Raw genomic sequence first — 17,220 nt, forward strand, 5'->3', positions numbered from 1 at the left:
AGAGAAGGTGCATGTTGTAGATCTAGTGCAGAACACTTGTAGATAGTTCCTTTAATCGTGGAACGAAAACAATTTTCAAGAGGCGTAAGAGTTATGCGCAGACTGACGGAGGGATGTGGAGTTTGCAGTGGGCGACTATGTATTCCTGAAGGTTTCTCCAATGAAGGGAGTCGTGAGATTTGGAAAGAAGGGCAAGTTGGCAGCTCGGTATATAGGACCTTTGAGGTTACCGATAGAGTTGGAGCAGCTTGCTCACCGCTGGAGCTACCACCCAACCTTTCTCACGCTCATCCCATGTTTCACATCTCCATGCTCAGAAATACATTCCCGATCCTTCTCATGTACTACAATGGATGTAATAGAACTAAAGGAGAACTTGACATTTGAGGAGCAACTCAGAGCCATAGTGGACTACCAAGTGAGACAGCTAAAATCAAAACAGATCCCTTTGGTTAAGGTTTTGTGGAGGAGCCAGTCAGTGAAAGAGTGCACCTGGGAGTCAGAACGGGATATGCGTAGCAAGTACCCTTATCTGTTCAATGTGTAATCATGTACTTTATTCTGCCTTGTGTAAAATTCGAGGACGAATTTTCTGTAAGGGGGGAAGAATGTAACACCCCTGATTTTTTATATATTATTATGGGGCTTCGTGTAGGTATCCTCAATTCGCCAAAATTTGTGATTGTCCGGATTCGTGAATTTCCGCATGCACTAGCTACCGAAAAGTCTCGCACTGGATCGAGGTTTTGGCTACCCCACGATTGTCGTGCATCCCGAGCGCTCTCAAGTCGGAATCGCAAAGGTAAACCCAACCTTGTTTTTTCGTAATTTTCTAGTGCTTAAATAGGATTAAAAATCCATAAAATATTCGTGGTAGCTTAGAAAATTACGATTCTTTTTGCAATAGCTTAGTAATATTGCTAAGGACCGTGGGGCAAAGTTTTATAATTTTTAGAGCTTGTTTGGGCAGTTTTTTGCAAAAATGATCAATAATAAGGACTAAATTGAAATTTTGCGTGTTGTGATGGATGATTGATTTGATGGGCCCAGGAGGGGCTGAGTGATATGATTGAACTGTTGATATATGGATTGTGAATATAGAAGTGCTTTTAGCCCTTTGCAAAGTTGGGTAGGTCCTAGGTATAGGGAGACTCACTGGATTTTCGGCACGACTTAGGACGTCCTTGATCTTTGTCTGTGTTGTATTGAGTCAAATTTATTAAATATATGTAATGTAATTGTCAGGTGAGCCGGGACAGCCTTCTTCCTCCGCCCAGCCGCCACAGTAATTTGTCGTCAAGTTTGTGAGTAAAATATTAATTTTAACTGTAATTTCGATATTATTATATGTTCAAAGATGCCCATGCATCACTTATATGCATATATTTATGTAGTTAAACTCTAGGCACGAATTATGTTGCATTGATAATCATTAATGTGCCATGAGTGTTGTTGTGGTAATTTGGAGCAGCAGCGTTGGCGCGGCGTGTGATGTGGTGTGGACTATGGATAGGACGCAGACACGGCTTGAGTTCTTCACGGGACCGGTCCTTCTGGGGTAGACACGGCTTGAGTTCTTCTGGGACCCCGATTTGGTATTTAAGTGGAAGTCCGAAATGAGTTCTTCACGGCACCATTGATTTAAGAGAGTCAGATAGGATCAGCTCCCATATACTATGAATGATGTTACAGGGTGTGTGAGTGCTCCAAATTACCTTTTTGATGCTATGATGTGAATATGATGTAAATGTTGCATTTCACTCTACAGGATTGCATTAGTTTCAGATAGTTATAGAGATTATAGTTAAGATTGATATTTTACTCTCTGAGTCGAACGCTCACTCCTGTTCAAAAATTTTTACAGGCCACAGGAGGATATTTTGTTCTGGGTTAACCTGCTTTTCTACCTCGCAGGTTGTTTATCAATATTTGTGTAATTTTAATTACTCCTAGAATTTCCGCATGTGTTAGCAGAAATTATTTGATTATGGTCTGTAATATTGTTATCATGTTGGACCTGTAAACTAAATATGCTATGCATGTTTGATGGATTGGATGAGGGAGCTGAGCTCCCATTTATTTTATGTTAATGAGTATGTGGAGGGTGAGCTGAGCTCCCCAAATGACTATATATTGTGTTTACAGGTCGGGTGAGTCAAAACTCCCGCTGGAAAGTCCATTTTATGGCCGGACTCATCCGCTTGTTTTCTTGATATTGGGCCCAAATGGGCCTTAGAGTTGGGTTAATGAACAGCTAGGCTTACTACGCCTCGGGGCTTTAAGTCGCCTGTGTCCTAGTGCTTGGTCCGGCCCATAGGTTGGGTCGTGACAATTTAATTTAAGGATTTTAATGGAATCAACCTGTAACACCCTAATTTTTTAAAATACAATAAAAATAAAATAATAATAATAATAATTATGGATATATTAGAAATTGAAGAGTGAGATTATAAAAAAAAAATTGGAAGAAAGTTTAATAGAAAATTAGGAATAAATATTAAAGGAATTAAATTAAATAAATTATTTATATTTATAAATGTGATCTTTTTCCTTTTTATGAATTATTATATTACTTTGAGCTGATATTGTTTGGTAAATTAATAAAAATTTAATAATTATTTTATATAAAATATACATGGTTAAGTTTATTTGGCTTTTCAGAATATAAAAGGATATTCATATATTTCAATTAGAAATTTTTTTTAGAAATATTTTGATTTGAAAAGAAAAAAAAGGAAAGGGGAATATTGAAAAGTGTTTGGGTGAAAAGCATAATTTACTTGTGAACTTTAATGACATTTTAAATGTTTTAGGGTCAAAACCTAATTTTTGAAAGTTAGGGATCAAGTTGTAATTTTTTTTTAACATGTGGTAATTTTATTACCACTCATTTCCAGTACATGTACTGGATTTTTCTAGTTTCCAGCAGGGAGAAAAGAAAGAAACGGGGAAAAGAAGAGAATTGGCGGGGAAAAAGAAAAACAGAGGGAGCAAAACAGAAGAGGCAGCAGTAGTAAACCCACCCAAATCCATATTTTTCTAACCAATTTTTGACTTTCTTCCAGCATAAAATCAGAACTCTTGCACTTTTTTAGCTCTAATCAAATTTCCTTATTGAGTTTTCAATGTAGAAATACGCAAATCAGAGGGAGAAGGAACTGTTATTGCTGTCCTCATAAGTTCAAATGCCATTACTGCCCACCAACCCTTCCATCGTTGCCTCAAATTACGCAATTACCTTATTGGGGTTTTGATTTGGCAAAAATATGAAGGGTAAACTGATTTCATGAGCAGAGATACAGAAATTTCAGCTTCGATTCATATAGCTCAAGTAAAATTTGGTGCTTATGGGTTATTTTTTTTGTGATGAGCTAATTTCATGAAGGATTATGTGTGATATGAATTGATTTGAGTTGTTAAACCTTGGGAAGTGCAGCTGATTTTTCCTTATTCAGAATTTGATTGTTACATTGTCCTATTATGTTTGGTTTCTAGACTGTTAAAAATATAGCATGGAGATGTATTGACAAAATTAGAGATTTGCCTATGTCATTGGAGTTTTTTTCTAATTCTTTTTTTTTATTTTATTTTTTTTTATACCTAGTTATGAATTATAAGGTAACAAGTTTGCCTATGTCATTGGAGTTTTTTTCTAATTCTTTTTATTTTTTTTTATACCTAGTTATGAATTATAAGGTAACAAGATACGATCTTTGATATATGGAGGGCTATACAAATTTTATACAATTACCTTGTTCTGGTATGTAGAAATTGTTGGCTTTAGCATAAATGATATACTAGATAAATTGTTGGTTTCATAGTCTAGCTCTTTAGCTAGGTGGAATTTATCAAGTTACAGTATAGGTAATTGGTTATTGAGAATTTGACTAGACCAATGTTGGGGGAGAGATTGGATTTTCCTTCCACTCTTTAAGGTAGTCACATTGTGCATAGTGTTCCTCTCTAGTTGAAATTTTGCATTATGATTAATAAATTTTTTTGTACTGATAATTGTTTCATTAGGATTTTACTTGCTTGTCTCACTACTATTTGTATAATGCGGATATACTTTGTTTTTCTTATTACTTTCAAGAGTTGGCGTAAAACATTTTTTTTTATGTTGAATATTAAATTAGAAGGTTTTGGGTGTCATCTTGAGGTTTTTTTGAATTTCCTGTTTGGTGGTTTGGACAAAATTCTCTAATTATAAGCTATTTTATGTTAGGGATAATTCTCTGATATTAACATATATGTTACAATAATATATCTTATTATACTAGGACTTCAAACCCTACCACACCTCTTACTCACTCCCTACTGGTGTCTTCCCTTCCCTCTCTTCTCATTGGTTGAAACACTTCATCGATATCTCAGTCTCACCTAAATTCTGCAATCCTAGTTGTTTAAGTTATCTGAATTTTATCACCCTAGGACTCCAAACCCCATCACACCTCTCTCTCAAAACCCTATAAATACCCCACTAAAAAAAAAATGTGGAGGAGGAGACAAAAAAAATAAAAAAAAGGAAAAAAAATTAAAGAGAGGAATAGCCAAAATTCTTTTAGTTCTTCTTTCTTCCTAGCGATATTTCTTAAAGGTTAGTTCTTTTATTTTCTTTTCAAGATCTATGCCATGAAATGTTTAATTCTATATTCTTTGTTTTTAATTTATTTTATATATTTATATAGATCATGTAATCATTGTTATTTTGAGGGAATACACAACTCTGCACATATTCAGTTTCCTGTCTCTCGTATTTTTATTATTTTTCGTTATTTTCTGAATCTGTAAAAAATTTGTAAAACTTATATTCATATTCTACACGAAATTCTATTAATTGTAGACTCAAGAATCACTAAAAAAGCTTTAATATTTTGTAAGTTATGGCTGCTTGAAATTAGGTTTCAGAAATCTGATTTGCAGGATACCCGACTTGTGGAGCCCATATCTCCCTTGTTTCTTAATATTTTTGTGTAAATCTGGTGTCTAAAATTAAGTTTGGAATCTTATGAATCTTTTTCAATTAGTTTCGCATTCATATTTGTTATGGTTGGTGAATTATGAATTTTACAAAAAAGTAGTACGATTCTATCACTAGAAAAAGTTACGATTTCTGTAGACCATTCGGCTAGGGTTTTATTTGGTTTATAAATTTTATGATGTTGTATGATGTTTTGGCTATCTTCTGTAATTTTTTCATGATTTTTAGGCTTGTTTAACTATTTTTCAAAAATCAAATTTCTTACTACTGTCAATCTGTCAGAATTTGAAAATTGTATATTTATGCATGTTCTTGTATTTTCTTGGGTTCCAATTGATATTTGATCTATTTTTCTGTGCTTTTTTAATTCAAGAAGTATTATGAAGTGTTTGGAATATGTTAGAAGATGTGGACCCGTAGGTAGTTGTAACTAATTAGGAATCTTAACCCTTTAGGAGATTAGAGTTAGAATCCAATGTAAATTGTTATTAATATTTACTTATTTTCTTTAGTTTCTTTATTTTTTATTACAAACAAAATTGGTAAGTAGCCCTAAGGTAAGTACCAAAGAGGGCATTTGCGTGGAGCTTATGTGGGGCTAAACGGGAGTAAGCCAATGATATCATTGTCATGCTAGAAGAGAAGACCCTTTTTTAAGGGTAGCTTGCTCCAATGACAATTGTATTTACCAACAGATAAGTAGTCCTAAACTCCTTGAATAACCATTGGCTTTAAATTATAGTAATAATAGAATTTTTATTTGGTAAATTAAAATTAACTTTGTTTTTAATTTAATCGACTTTTGCATATTATTAATTTAAATAAATACTTTGTAAATTAAAATTAATCTTGTTTGTAAATTAAATTAATATTTGCATGTAAAATAAATTTAATTTAATACTTGGTAATTGTAAAATAAATTTGTATGTTAGAAATCTTTATTAGGTTGTGATTGTTTGGGCTTTATGTGATATTAGAATAAATTATACATGTACATAATTAACTTCGTTGAATTATCCTTAGGGTAACTTGGTGAAAATTAATTAATTAGGTTAAATAGAAATGTAGGGTTATTTGAAATTGAATTTGTTTGTAAATTAAATTCTCAATAATAAATTAATTTTAGTCGTTTGTTAAATATCATTTAAATAATTAGCAATCCCATAGATAGTAATTACTTGTGTATGAAAATTGTTTGTAAACAACAACCTTTTTGTGAATTACTTGCGTGTGTGGGATTAGAATTGCATTTTTTAGGATGAAGTTTAATAAATGAATAATAAACAAGACTTTTAGAAACATTAGTAGAAGACTGACACTCGAATTAACGAGGTTAGACCAGGCGTAAGGGGTGTCTAACACCTTCCCCTTACGTACCCACTATCCTGAACCTAGGCATTGGGTTATGGTAATGATGGTTGTGGAAACTCTGCAAGGAGTAAGTTGCCATTCATGACCCTCGGAAGAAATATTGAATATGTCCTGGTTATTACCCTGGTGGCGACTCCTGTCTATCTATGCCTTCGTGGCATAAATCCTTAGTACCGTGGTAGTGTTATGGGAAGACGGTACTTACTAGTGGTTTGATTCTATTAGGATTATATGAAGTGCATGTCTAGGAAATGCTGTCTAAGGAGGTGGTACTTAAGTGAGACCATTATGACTGCATCATCTTTCCTGGGCATTACCTAATGCATTTTATATAATTCTAGTAGATGATATTTCGCCTCACACCCACGCTCCTACAATTTGAGGATTAAATGAATAGTTACTCCAACATGTTTCTATTAGTCTAATATTATTCCTCTGTTAAACTTCTTGCATTACACTATACTATCACACAGATCACTCTTACCCTTTTAGCCCCGTTAGTACTAGCCTGGGAGACCATGGTTCTACTCGAGCTATGACGAATTGGTGCATGCTATCACCCCATGCCCGTACCTTTGAGTATATAAAAGAGCCACAGCTCCTGCCGTTGTGCTTAATGGACAAGCTCTCGTATGGGTGATCCTTTTCCTGCCCGATGAAGCCCATGAGCCATAGATTTCAGCCCTAGGTACCCCATAGATTTTTATTGTGCTGGATTTATAACCTTATTGTTCAAACCATAAGTTCTAGTGGTAGTTGAGATGAACTTAGGCCTATGCATAAACCCAATGTGTGTATATGCTCAAGTCCATTTCAAAACCGTGTTAAGCAAGAGGATGCTTACTTATGGTTACACTTTAAGGATATAAATCCTTTGTTTGTGAGGGAAGGACCGTCCTGGACCACCCCCTGTTGGTGTGTCCAGTGTACTGTAGCCTAGGATAGAATTTTTTCTTACCCTGCGCATGAGAGTTAAAGGTATGAGGGGGCGAAGATTCAGTTTTGGAGATTTTTTTTTTTTTTCAGTTTTGATTCAGTCTTTGGGCCGATTTTAGTTCAGTTTATATGGTCTGGTTTTGGTTCTATTGGTATGGTTCAGTTTTGGTTTTGTAAAAGTAAAGGCAAAAAAAAGAAAAAAAAAAAAGAAAAAAATGGTCCATTCATGTATTGCATTCATGTACATAGCATACTTAGGTTAACCCTTAAATCCTTTTTTTTTTGAGCAAACATAGCCTCAAAACACACCAAAGAGACTTCCAATCAGGTCACTTGGGTTAGGGAAGGGAAGAGACTAGTAAGGATTTCACTTGCACTACTTAAGATGGAAGAAACTATAGCAGTGCTTGATGAAATATTGAACGCTAAGATGTTTAAGCTAGAAGAGAAAATTGTGGTCAACTTTAGAAAGAGGCCCCGAGGTAGGCCAATTAAGTGGCATTAAAGTTATTGAGGTTCAAATTGTGTCTCACACTCAAAAGAGATTTTTTCAATTCAGTCAACTCTTATCCGAAGTTTTGGAGCGTCTCAAAGCTCAAGACCTCCTACAGCTCTTAGCACCCAGACCACTATCAAATCCACTCTCACCTAGCTATGATATCAACCAATGTTACCGGTTCTATCAATGCCCACAGTCATGACACCGACTAATGCTTTCAACTTAAGCATGATATCTAAGACCTAATTGATGCCAAAAGGATAATTGACCCAAAAAATCAACAAAAAAAAAAAAAACCCACACTAGCTCTATGCATAACCAAAATTTTCACCTACACCAGGTCTCTACATGATCTCCATCACCCCAAATAACCCTAACAGAATTATTGACTTTATCCAACTCATCCAAAAGCCCAATGAACCAATCCAACCCATCCAAAAGCCCAATGAACCTCAGTCTATAATGGTTGTTGACATTTGTCATAATTCTAGCTATGATGAGGGTCCTTTAGATGTTTGGACCAATTTTGATGAGGAGATAGTTGCATTACAACTAGATGGTTCAGTTCCACTAGTGTCTGATTTTCAAGTTATTGGGATCTATAAAAACTAGATGGATCTAAAAGTGGCTACTATGAAAAAGGGATGAAGCTTTTTCTTAGCACAGGCCTAGGAGAAAGTATAGATGGTCTGGTGACTTTTCTTGAGATGAAGGGGCAGATCACGAGTCATGGTTTGGGCTATGAGCCAACAGAAAAGGAAGAAAAACCAAAGCCTCCTAAGTTCATAAAAGAGGGGGCAATTACCTTGACATATGATTAGGAGTTATCACATGTGAAAGAATTAGAGCAGAAAATCAGCACCATTGAGTTTGTCTTTTGTAATGCTCACAGTAGTGATACTGATGTTTCCATTTCTGATGCACGTGATGAAGATTTCGAGGCAAAAATTACTAATATGACTAGTCCTTTTGCTTACTTATTTGATGTTTATTTTAATAGGCATATGCATGGCATTCATAATCAGTTTCTATTAATGCATCAAAATCGATCCCTATTAATTTGGGTACACCAAATAATCCTAAAGACATTAAGTTAGCTGAAGATTTAATCCAAGAAGGAAGGGATAAATTTATAGTCTTGTTAACAAAGTATCAAGAAGCACATGCCTCGAGCTTAAAATCAGATGGTCGATTACCAAGCCACACTGGTATCCCCATAGGAAAAGAGTGATTAAAAGTTAACTTAGCTAGTTATACTAATGAGGAGTAAAATTTCGTGCTATGAAGGATTAGTAATAGCACATGTGGACCTAGAGGGAGAAGGAAAATGATATGAAGACATAAGGAGGTCTTTGAAAGTGAGAGAATACTCACAATAAGCTTACAAAATAGATAGAGCAACAATTCATAGATTAGCCACTCAACTTACTGTAGCTGGGGGGCAATTCTACAAACTCTTATGTATGATAGAAAAATAGGCTGAGCAAATAATGAAAGAAGTACATGCAAGAATGTGTGGTCTCCTTATGAATGGAAATATTCTAGTTGGAAAAAAAATGTTTGAAATATATAAGGATTGGCCTGAAAAACTTCTTTATGTTCTTTAAGGTTATTGTAGTACTACAAGGACATCCACGAGGGCAACCCCATTCTCTTTAGTGTATGGGACTAAAGTAGTACTATCGATTAAGCAAGAGGTCAAATCGTTAAGAGTGATGCTAGAAGCTAAGATCCTAGAAAATGAGTGGGCCTAGAAGAGATATGAAGAACTAGCTTTGATTGATGAAAAGAAAATGTGAGCCTTGTATCATATGCAGGCTTATCAGAGGAAGATAACTAGGGCCTTTAATAAGAAGGTGAAATCAAGAAAGATCAAAGAGAGAGACATGATTTTGAAACAAGCTCGGTTCGTCCCTTTTGATTTAAGAGGAAAGTTTAACCCAAGCTAGGATGGTCCATACATAGTCAAAAAGATCTTGCTGTAAGAATATCAAACCTAGATGGGAATAAATTTCAAGAACTAATCAACTTATACAGTCTCAAATGGTACTTTGTGTGAGATAAGCCCGCTAGGCTAAAAACCTATAAAAGGTGGTCTAGGCAAAAGTAAGGATCAAAAAAAAAGAAAAAAGAAAAAAATTCTAGATTGAAAAACTGCAAAAGGAGGTCTAGGCAAAAGGAGAAATGAGAGAAGATCTGGATGAAAAACCTGAAAAAGGCCATTCATAAGGTTATAAAGCTTATTTCTAACTTTGAAAGATTGAAAATTTAGCAAAACTAAATGTAAGAGGGAGTAATAGTATACTTGAATAAATAAAAAAGTTTTTATTGCATTAACTAGAAATAGATTTTATTTAATTATGATTGTGAATGTTTGTATCTTAAGGGATATATCAAATGATTAGATAATTGAACAGTATTGTTTTGATTTAATCTATGTCTTGTGAGCATGACAGAATAGGTGCTTGATATGAATGCCCTGGCAATTGTCCAATTTCAAAAAAAAAAAAAGAAAAAAAAGGAGCTTGCTAGGTGGAAAACTCAAAAGGGCCGCTTAGGCAAAAGTTAGAGCAAGCCCGCTGAGATGAAAACCCAAAAGGGCATTTCAGGCAAAAGTTAGGACATAGAGAATGGAGTTCATGGAAAAGAAATGAGTCAAGGCAGAAACCATGGGGGGGAGAGAAGAAAAAGAAAAATCAGAGGGAAATTGTATTGTGACCTTAAGGAAGTCTTTTTTGGTGAACAGTTCTAAAAAATTTTGAGGTTATAAAAAAGTTTTTGCAAAAAGAGGTCCCTAGAGGACTAAGTTTTTTTTCGAATCTCTAGCAAAATCAGCATGCCCATGATAGGAAGCAGCATACAAGAAGCACAAAAATCACAAAAAGAGTTTTAAGACCCAGTCATCTCAATTTTTTCAAATCATGAAATAGATATTTTTTTGTAAGTCCTCAGACGTTGTTTAGGGCGCATGACATAGTTGTGTAAGGCATAGAACATGCATCAACATGTCAACTGTAGATGTGTAAGGCATAGAAGAACATGCATCACCACAGTTTCAAGTGTCGAACTATGAGGGGGTCTGATTCTTTCTCAGGATAGTGAGGGGGATACGTAGATAGTTTAGGACTGCGGTCCTAAATACGAACCCATAACATTTCATGACAGATATTTTTTGGTAAGTCCTTAGATGTTGTTTAGGGCATATGGCATAGTTGTGTAAGGCGTAGAAGAATACGCTTCAACATGTTACCTGTAGGTGTGTAAAGCATGGAAGAACATGCATCACCACCGTTTCAAGTGTCGAACTACGAGTGGGTCTGATTTTTCCTCAGGATAGCGAGGGGGATACGTAGGTAGTTTAGGACCGCGGTCCTAAATATGAATTCATAACATTTCAAATCACATAGTTGCCATTGTCATGAGACCATAGCTAGTCTCATAACGTAGAGTGTATCGACAGAGCAAGATGCATTCGATTTTCACATGACACAGTTATCACTGTTATGAGACCGTAGCTAGTCTCATAACGCAGAGTGTATCGACAAAGCAAGATGCACTCAATTTTCACATGACACAGCTATCACGGTTATGAGACTGTAGCTAGTCTCATAACATAGAGTATGTCGATCGAGCAAGATGTACCCGATCCTTATAGCCAATGTTTCATAGTTATTAGAAGATTGAGTTTCACTTTGACGAAACTTGAGCAATGCTTTCGCATTGATTTCAACTTTCGCCAAAGTGAGAGGCAAACTGTAAACCCTTAGGATAAAGAGAATATTTGTTGCAGAAATGGTGACTAAGGGAGCAAGTGAAAACGTAACAATAAAGACATTATACTAAAGTTTCCGTCTTTATCTTTTGTTTTGGACCAACAAGTTATTCAAATGGTTTCAACTTGTTGCAACCGCCTTTTTTGATATAAACCTAGTTGGGCATTTGAGAATGAAGCATGGTTGAAATAAAATATGGCATGGTTCTGCTGTGCTTTGTGGCAATTTGTTAAAGTGCCTGGAGCCCTTGATTTATTTTTCTGTTGTGCACAAATACACATTGTTAAGATATGATATTGCTGACTTGACTATTCTAAGCTGTCGTCCTTTGGAATCTACTTATTTAATCATTTTCTAATTGATTCCTTTGAATTTTGTTCTGTGCAGTACATTCCTGGAACTAAGATGGTCTTCCCTGGATTGAAGAAGCCACAGGAGCGTGCAGATCTCATTGCCTATCTGAAGGATGCAACTGCCTGATCTTCTTGATTAGTATGGATATTTAGCAAATGATTTGTGACATTAGTTACTGTCCCAAACAATTTATTTTTTCAAAGGAAGACAAAACTATCCACTTTTTGAAATAAGATGGATTAAGGCTCCAAGATGCTCTTTGTCTTGAGTGTTCAGATGAGGAGGGGAAAAAAATTTCTTTTGTAAGACCCTTTTCATGAGGAATTTTATGAGCCTGTGATAATTTTTTTTTTTTATAGCCCATACCATCAACTGATCTGTCTATTCTGATGAAATTTTACATTATGAATTTTGGTTTCTATTATTGTGTGCTGTTGTGAATTTTATATCATGACCTTGATGTTACACCTTGATTATGCAGGAGCCTCTCAATGATGTGCTTCCTGAACCAGTTATGTTTTGAGATTGCATTAGTTGCTCGACTTGAGCAACAAGCATTGATTTTCTTTATGTAACACATGTCGATTTATTTAATGTGGTACTAGTTCTTTCCTTCATTGTTATTCATGGAATCACACAGTTTGTTGTCAAGGTTTATTTCGTCAGGGTGACTCAGGTCAGGCCTTTAGAGATGGTAAAACTGGATGAACTTAATTGGTAAAAAGGCAAACCAGCTGCATTTTAGACATGCAATTGTCCTACTGGTTTTCTGGAGTATGAATCCCATAGATGAAAACAATGGAGTAGCGTTGGTAGTTCATGTGAAATTCTGTGGGATTGTCTTTGGTAGACTCTCTAGGTTGGACTTTCATTATATAGTGATATCATTTAGAGAGGACCTTTGAATGTGCAAATGCGAATCGGCATGAATAGAACAATATGGTTTCTAACTAATAAAATGAGTTAATTGTGATTAGAGTTAGTCTTATTGGTGTTCCACATAACAATGTATTACGTTAATTTCCCAAAGAGTTGGGATGACCTTATATGCTACTGCAACTAAGCCAGGAAAAAGGTTATTGAGGCAGCGTTTGAATAAATCCTGATTAATTCATTTTAATTTATAATAATTTAATGAAAACAATTGTCATAATAATTATTGAAAATATTAACGACGTAAAAATCGTCGTTAAATGAACGCTACTTTATGGAGCCTGATTTGGTATTGGCAACGATTTATTTTTAAAAGTAAATATTCCGCCACCAACTTTTCATTAAACTCTACATTTTTAATTTGTTGTTTTCGTAATTATTTAGCTTGTAATAATCGATCGTTACTAAATTTCATCGTTAAATTGTAATTGTAATTTTTTTTATAGTGATTATTATTAGAAAAATGGAATTGAAGATGACCTAATTTCTTTTAAAAAAATAATTTCCCCAATTTTCCTTACTTTTGAGTTTTGACAATCCCTGTTTGTCTATGTATGGTTAACGGAGCTTACCTTACAACTTCTCATGATTTTTTTTTCTTTTTCACTTTATTTCATATAATATTAAAGGTTATCAATAATTGTTGAATTTATATGCTTATTTCTTACTTAAAGTTGATCTTAAACGACATAATGAAACTTAAACTGACTTAATTCAGTAAGATTTTTTTTTTTGGTAAAATTGCAATAAATATGTTAATTTTGGTAATTTAAGCTAATTTTAACATATTTATTGCAATTTTATTGAATTAAAAAAATCATTTAAAAGGTTATTTAACTGTTTTAAAAATTATTACAACTAAAACATGCACATCAAATTTAATATTACATAAAATTGACTGATTATTCAGTGCGGCGAAGCCATGATTTTTGGGTAGAGTACAAAAATATCATTTATTTTTTTATATTACAAAATATTTTATGAAAAAATATATTTTCTTTTATCTACAAAATATTTACACATTATTGAATAAAAAAAATACAATTTTCAATTTTTCTATCAAATTCAATCATATATAATAAATGCATTATAATCTCATTAAAAATTAAATAATAATAATAATATATATTTTTTTATCTATGACCCCTGTAATTCCAAAGTTGAGCTATGGGAGTTCTTTCTCAGCATGATTTTTTTTTATTTATTTGACTCGAATTTGAGACCTCAGTTAAGGCGAGTTGAGTCACTTTCAATCAATCCAATTTTCGTTTACATATTATAGTACAAAAAATTAATAATTATCATTTTAAATTAAAATGTGTAAGCAATATATTCTTATTAAATATAAACTTTTTTTTTATCTCATATATATAACTAATTGATTAATTAATTACATATTAATAAGATTATTAAAAGGCTAAAAGCTTTTGTGCCATTGTTAATATATAATTAAAAAATTATAAGAAACTTTTGATATTTTCTATTGGATCAATTTTTTTTTATATATATAGAAAATCTTGCATATCAAATTTAATGTGGACTCATCAAGTAAAAAAAATATATATTTGTCCATAAAATTTTGTAAATTTTCAATAAAATTAAAAAAAAAATCTCAGTGGGGGCAATCTGACCATGATACTTCTTAATTTTTTTATCTTGTAAGCAAACAATTAATTGTATAGTCAATTTCTATTGACAAATAAGATGATGATGCTTTTATTTAATATTTTATATATTTAGAATCATTTGTTTTGTAAAAAATAATTTATATATAAAATATTTTTTATTATTTAGATGTAATATTAAATTAATAATATGCATTTATGTTATGAATATATAAATATTTTAAAATTTTAATAAGATTATTACAATTTAAAAATGAAAAATAACCTTTTTTTAATAAAAAATTATTTTTCTTATAAATGATTTAATTTTTCTTTTAATCAAAAAATTATTTTTTGTTAATCCAATTTCTTGAATGCTCCAATGTTATATTTTAGAAAATATTTTCAATAAAATAAATAAATTATTAATAAAAAAACTCGTTCATTCAGAAATTCAAATGCCTTCATTTTATTAATTTCTTAAAAAAAAAAAAGAAAACTGAAACTTTAATTGAGTAAAAAACAATTGATTTCAATTTTATATTTTCAAATATGAAAAATAAAAAAATAGAAGAATATTAATTTAGAACCGTAATTTTTTTTTAATAGATCTTGCAGAGGGGCGAATCTACATTATCGTTTGGGGCGTCAGCCCTCTAAAGGTTTTTAAAATTAAAATATTGTTCATAAATTTTAATATATTTTTAGAAAATTATTGTTTGTCCTTACCTATAAATTTTAATGTATTTTTTTTAAAATTTTTATTTACCTCTCTAATATATATATTTTTTTTATTTTGAGCTGTAAATCTCATTTATATTTTTTATTCTCATATTCATTTAAAAAAATATTTTTTTTATAATAATTTAAATAAATTATTTACATTAATTTTAATACATTAAATTTTTTTTTTATTAATTTTATTAAAATACTTGTCTATAAAACTTTTGTTTACCTAATTTAAAATTATATTATACTATAACATGATTAAAATATACTTTGATAGTGTTGTGATAAAATATTTTTAGTTATCTTAATAATAAATGTTGATCCCACAGGCTCAAAGGAGTATAGATTTTGATGATACCAAAACTCAACTAGAATCAAACTAACATTGTTTTAAGTGTTGTAAAAAAGACCAAGGATTTTATGATGAATTCGTACTTCTGAAGAAAGGATGATATTCTAAAGATAACACATGACGAATCAAAGGAGATAAAAGAAGAAAATGTTACCTTCCAAGGTTGCATTGAAAATCAAATTTGAAGGTACATATAGTATAGAAGTTAGTTTTAATTTCTAGGATTGCTTGTGAAAAGAATTGAGGAGTAGAAGTCAATGATGCTTATTTTCAATTCCTCAAAAGATTTTTCTTTTAAATATCATTATTGGCCTAAAAGGTATTTGACTATGATTTGGTGTAAAGTTTTATAGTTTTGAAAGTTATGCAGAAAAGTTTTCCTGGTATGCTAACTGGTTTGCTATTTTCTCAAGTATGCTAACTGTCTCAACTCTGCACAACATCGCAGAAAAAGACAAAATAACGGCTATTTTCTTGAAATTCGATTCAGAACGTTCTCAAATGAGTTCTCCAACGGTAAAAAACGTTCCAAAGCTATAAATACACCTTCCTTTGGCCATTTTGCACTTAATGAAAGTCTCTCCACTGTTCAAAATCATAAAAGCTTTCATTCAAAGTGCTCAAAGTGTTTTTATTGCTCATCATTGGCTTATTTACTCAACTCTTCTTTATAGATTCTGTTGTATTAAGTGAGAGTGAGTTTTAAACACATTATTATCATTTATGAAAGGTCATTCAAGCACCTATTGAAGCTTGGTTGTGAAAAGTGTTTGGGATAACACTTGGTAGAAGTGTGAAGCTACTTGTAAAAGCTTTGGTGAGAAGATTTATAAAGGGTTTTTGTCTCTTGCCTTTAAAAGAGAAGAATAGTGAAGTGAAGACTCAAAGTGGGATCTTTGAGAGAGTGGATGTAGGCTAGTTGAGCCGAACCACTATAAAAATTTCAGTGTTCATTTTCTCAACCCTTGCTCTTTACATTTATGCAATTTAACTTTATGATTGATATGCTTTTGCTGATATGAAAGTTGATTTTGTTTGCTGATAACCTTGCTGCAAACTGAGAAAATTAGTTTACTGCTAAATCTGCTGACATCTGATATAATCTGCTTGTTATTTGATTTGCTGTCAGTTAGTATATCTGGTATACTGCTCTGGTTGCTATGTTAAAAACTTATCCAGACATCGATATCTCTTTGAATCTCGATATAATTTGTTAGATCAGTATACTGATTGCATATAGCCTAACTTTGAATCAACTTGTCAATAGAGCTGTATTGTTCATATTTCACATTAGTCAATTGAGTTGAACCTAGCTGTAATTTTCAAAGGTTTTGAGCAAGAACCGAAAATTGTTTTTAAAGTCCAATTCACCCCCCCTCTTGGACATATTTTGGGACATCAATTTGGTATCAGAGCTTGTCTCTCTTGCTTGAGGATTAAACCCCTTAGAGTGATCCATACACATGGCTAGTTCATCTAGAAACTCACCGTATACTCCGCCCCTTTAGTGAAGGTTATTCCATCACTAGACCACCACTTTTTAATGGCACAAATTACTCCTTTTGGAAAACTAGAATGAGAAACTTTATACAATCTGTTGACATTGATGCTTGGAGGATAATTAAAGATGGTCCTTATATTCCTTATAAAACCAGTGAAGGAACGGTACAAATTCCTAAAGCTGAAAT

The 17,220-nt window shown here is 32.7% G+C and overlaps 1 long non-coding RNA gene across 1 annotated transcript; it reads left to right on the forward strand.

Annotated features, from left to right (window-relative positions):
• Positions 1-1,243: 1,243 nt before the first annotated feature.
• LOC131173349 (uncharacterized) lies at positions 1,244-2,084 on the forward strand. Its single transcript, XR_009143653.1, has 2 exons — positions 1,244-1,304; positions 1,865-2,084. It is a non-coding gene; the product is annotated as an uncharacterized LOC131173349 (long non-coding RNA).
• Positions 2,085-17,220: the final 15,136 nt, after the last annotated feature.

This window comes from Hevea brasiliensis, chromosome 14, assembly GCF_030052815.1.
Source record: "Hevea brasiliensis isolate MT/VB/25A 57/8 chromosome 14, ASM3005281v1, whole genome shotgun sequence".
NCBI classification, from domain to species: Eukaryota; Viridiplantae; Streptophyta; class Magnoliopsida; order Malpighiales; family Euphorbiaceae; genus Hevea; species Hevea brasiliensis.